Source organism: Liolophura sinensis, unplaced genomic scaffold (genome assembly GCF_032854445.1).
Source record: "Liolophura sinensis isolate JHLJ2023 unplaced genomic scaffold, CUHK_Ljap_v2 scaffold_15, whole genome shotgun sequence".
Taxonomy (NCBI): domain Eukaryota; kingdom Metazoa; phylum Mollusca; class Polyplacophora; order Chitonida; family Chitonidae; genus Liolophura; species Liolophura sinensis.
This window is the reverse complement of record NW_027017954.1, coordinates 706917-712270: the sequence shown is the minus strand read 5'-3', so window position 1 is coordinate 712270 and position 5354 is coordinate 706917.

The following is a 5354-nucleotide window of genomic DNA, read 5'->3' as shown; positions in this document are numbered from 1 at the left end:
GGACTGCAATAAGGGCAATAACAGTAACAAGAATTTCTAATAAAACAGCATGAGCAATAACAACACATTTTCCGCTGCCACCACATACTTTCATTACTGCCCCCCCCCCTCCCGCAACGTGTTTAAGGTTAAGTTTTCGTAAAAAATGAAAAGACAATCGCTTTTCTGAAAATTAAACAGCAGACATAGAACGCCCGCTATGTCTGGTTTCATCCCACCATATAATACTAGCCACGGTTGTATGAGTGAAATATTCGTGGGTACGGCGTAAAACATCTATTAAAAAAATAAAAAGGTATGTAAGTATATTTAGGTACAAGGCGGCCTGTTCTCCACGATTTGGGTGTTTCGTTTGTCATGCACAGCGAACGATTTCTGTCTGTGAACATTGCGTGGCGAAAAGCCTCCATCTTGGAGGATCCTCGGAAAAGCATCGATAGAGCCTGTTGAAATTTTGCCGGTTTTCGGTGTGAAAATGACCGATTTGAGGCAGAACAGAAGCCGAGTTTTGAGCAAAGGTGGGATCCTCTAGGCTATGGGTTGCTGATTGAGCAAATACTCGGTAGAAACAGATCCCGAGGTTCTAAATGCGAATAGGAAAATGCCAAGTGTTTTGACAAGTGTTCTCAGTATGAACAAACTATTCAACTTTGAAATCAGCCATACCGATGTATCCTCAGTGTGCGAAGTGTTCAGCGTTCTGTAGCATTTGCAATAGCAATGACAACACTTGATGTCGAGTTGCACCCAAGACCCACCTTACGGCAATGGTCTATGATGAAAGGACATACCGCCGAAATCAGAATTTTTGAGTTCGTTCAATTGAAAGAAAGCTAAAATATGAAGTAAGGTTCATCATACAGACAACTGAAAAATATGCGTAAAAATACTTTCTTTCATTTTTTCAGATGTTTTAAGAGTGTTGAAATGCATTCAAATGTTTTTAAGCTCTGATGGTCGATATGAGTCATACTGACGGTATCTAGGAACTCTGACGTCACATCAGCTTTTTCCTGATGTTCATAAGAAGAAAGGAATTTTTGCGAACATTATTTCAGTAATCTTTCACTCATGGGTAAAAAGAGTTATTCTAACATTCAGTGTCGTTATTAGAGTTGAAAAAATTTCCTGTGACGTCAGAGTTCCTAACCTCTGATAGTTTGGTCCATACAGCCCACCGTAGAAATCCATTGTTTGAGCGCTTTTAATTCTTTTCACAAAAATGTAAAAAAAAAATTTAAAAATGTATATTTAGGTATAGTTTTAAGTGATCTATTTAGTGATGTCCACGCCGATTTCATGCGGTCTGTACCTTTAAACTAAATATAAAAATGAGTTGCAATTGACCCCTTACTAAACCTCTTAGGCCTATATTTTGCGAAAAATGACAATTAAGAGAATTGAAAAGGGGAAATCCGTCACTGGTGTCAAGCGAGATAACATGCAAATCAGGCAGCACAAAGATTCCCATGATACAACCTTTGCTTGTGGATCGCACATGTAAACAATACTATCGATAATGTATTATAAAGAATTCGTAACTGCCAACGAACTGTAATACAGAACTGAAAATTCATGGTAGGTCTCTGACATTTGAAGTTCGCCGAATATCTCCCGTCGTTTAGACAACTAGGGGAGGTAACCCAGCCAAAACAGTCCGTCATCGTCCGTCATCTAAATATAGCGACTTCAGAGAATTTATGGTGGAAAGGAAACCCGAACAAAACTGAACATTCGATTGTTCACTCAGTCAGACAAATGTCAGTAGCCATCAAGTTTATGGAGATGGCATCTAAAATAACAGCACATTTTTTTTTGCCGCCAGCAATATGTCTCTTCAGGATAGGATGTCACAAATTCGACAAGAGTAACTGAAACAGCGGCTTGTCGCAGGTAGAAACAGATTTCATAATATTTCGGGTAACTAATGTGTAAATTTTTAACTCTTTAACACCGTGCTTAGTTATAATTTACAGACAACAATTGACAACAGGGGAAGCAGCGAAAGTCGTGCTTATCAGGGTGTTTTCCATTGAAAACTACATTCTGTACCACGCATCTAAGGCAAATAACAATAACTATGGAACTGAGTCTTAAAGTGAAAGAAAGCTAAAATAAAAATAAGGCACAGAGCTCATCACAATCAGTTGAAAACTGTCCCAAAAATTCTTAATTAAATTTTAACATTTTAAGAAGAATTAAATACATTCGGATGGTAGACTTTAGTCACAATAACAATGTTTAGGTACTCTGAAGTTTCCCCCCATACTGAACACAACTTTCAATGTTAGAATATTTCTTATTACAAACAAGTAAAAAATTACTTATGTAATGTTCTTTTTTTATCAGTATGGTCCTACAAGGTGAAATTAATGAAGAAATGTTATGAGACCCTAAAGTGCCTTATCAATGGCAGCATTGTTCACACAGTCAAGCATTTAAGAGTGGCAGCCTTTAAGTCCGCGAAAACAAAAGTTAAAATAAATAGGTAAATTTTAGAGATAATTTTCAGATGGCTTTCTTCTCATTATTTGACTTCATTATTTTCATCCGGTTTTTCCTTTAAAGTAAAATGGCTTTCTCAGTTTGTGTAAAGAACAAAACAGAACGAGCTAAACGAAAAAGGCTGTCGGTATTACAGGTGCATGGAGATAGCTTGACACCAAACTGGTGATTATGGGTACACATTGGCAAGTCGCGACAATAAAAACTCCTATAAAGAATTATATCTCCAAACTATAATGTCTATGTTGACGTTAGCACACTGATTGATCGCCACAAAAATTTAATTGGATTGACATCTATTAAACCGCTATAATCGGTACAAAGCGAATCATTTGGGCAATAACACGGTCATTCGAATTTATAGTGATGAACTTCTTTCAGTAACTGACCACATACAGTAACATTCAGAAACCCTAACGCCAATGCTGTGGTGGTGAGTTCAAGTCCAGCTCATGTTGGCTTTCCCTGCGGTCCTACGTGGGAAGGTCTTCCAATATCTTGCAGATAGTCGTGGGCTTGCTCCAAGCTCTGCCTGGTTTCCCCCCACCATAATGCTGGCCACCCTTGTATGAGTGAAATATTCTTGATTACAGCGTAAAAGAAACCAACCAAATAAATAAGCAAGTAAATACTTCAGGAAGATTATGTTACAAAGATAACGTATGTTTCCAGACGTCAGCACCACAACCATTGTCCCAAGTAACATATTGTGGTTTTACATTATACAACAAAAAAGTATCGCATTTTTCTTTGATATATCCCGGCATGCATACAGTTTGATTTTCTCTGCGTGGACAGAGCCCGGATGACGTGTTACAGGCACTGGGGCCCTCAACACAGGACCCGCAAGTTTCCAAACAATTTAATCCATATGTACCATTATCACAAGCTGAAGATGAAAATATTAGATAGACATATGACCATTAGAAGAGACTGCGACATAAGTAAAAATAAATAAAAAAAAAGTTGATAAGAATGCTTTATAGTATTCTAGATCAGATCACCTCAAACTATGCAGGAATATTCTACAAGTTGAAATCCGATTTTACAGCAGTTGTAAATATCAAGACGTATCCTTTGAACGCATTCATTTGGATATATGATGACCACAGATTCCAGCATTAGAAAAACGATGTGTTAAAATATGACTTAATGATCCGTATAGATAACGGGTACTAGCATGAAATCCACATTATATCGGGGGAAGTCAAATGCCCATGAATTATCGAAAGTTTGTTTGTATGTTGTAGTCTTTAATATTCAAATCATACTGTTTTAATCCTACAGAATTCTAACACAAAAAGTCTACAGCGTTTGGTTTCCCTCTAGCATACACAAGGGTGAAAAAAAGGTAATGGAAGTGAAAGTACAGGGAACATGTACATTAATAAGCGTAATATGCGTTTTATTGATTGGTAAGTGCTAATTTACAAAGTACAAACTCTAATACGTAAGCAAAGAATGCGTTTTAGCTGTTAGGTATGATAAACCTGGTCAGGTAACGTTCAGCATGGGTTTTGAGTCGGCTTTAGTACATTATCGTAGAAGTAATGAGATACGTTGATATTTCCAGCGCACATATGGCCAACCATAGACATGTTGGTATAAAAACAATCGTCAATTGGGACCACTTTTGTATTATCCCACGTGCCATACACGTGTCAACAATCCAAGCGTCAAGTCCGACATACGCATACCACTCGTAAACCATAAAGTATTATCCCGAGTAGACATCCCAAGATCATTTATAAAAAAACCTCTAACACAAATTCCCAAAAGAATATACATGTGTACAAAATAATTGATATAAATGATCGGTAAATCTAGGGACACGTAAGGGACAAACATGTAAAAAACAAGATATTCCCGTCTCACCTGTTTTACATTTCAGACCAGAATATCCCGGCTTGCATCTGGGTTCACCCTGACAGTGCCCGGATGTCGTGTTACAGCTGTCTGATCCACTTGCACACGATCCACAGGTCTCGTTACAGTCGTGGCCATATTTACCCGCTTCACAGGCTTAATTCAAGTAAAACGAGAAAATAAAGCTCGATTTACAAGTTATTTCAGTGGTGTTGTAATGTATCAAGATACACAAGCTATACACTCAAGCAGGAAGTGAAAGTTGTTGTACTGGATGTACCTGACATTTATATTTATGTATTTATTTATTTCATTGGTGTTTTACGCCGTACTTAAGAGTATTTCATTTATACGACGGCGGACAACATTATGGTGGGAGAAATCGGGCAGAGCCCGGGAGAAACCCACGACCATACGCAGGATGATGACAAATCTTCCCACGTACGGCCGGAGAGGACGCCCTGTGAGTACTAAGCTCTTGGCCATTTAAGTTGCGTGTTCAATGTCCGCTCAGGCTGTTTACACAGCGGTTTGCAAATTTTCTGTCAAAGACCTGGGTGACTTGAGAAAATTAATTGGGCAAAGGTAATAGCTGTAATGTACACTACGACATAATGCTCTAACATACAGTAGAAGCATCACAAGAATGTGTGAAAGATTCTGCCTCTGTTTTGTTTGGACTTAACTATCTTTAATTCAGTGCAATATTACAAAAACGCGTAAGTCTAGGACACATGTTAGTAAGACCGGGACCAGACAGAAGTTCTAAAAGTTCTGGGCTCAGTTGTTCAAAAGTAAATAATAGCAGTTAAGTCCTTTATTAACTTTAGTCAGAGCTACAGTGCATTTAGTTTTGTAATAGGCCAAGATCAGTATTAACATTTAAACCTGATTTAACTTTTGCTGCACTTTTAAACAACCGGCCACTGGATACACAAGTACGCAAATGTGTGTATGATCGCGACAGTAATGAGATACACTGA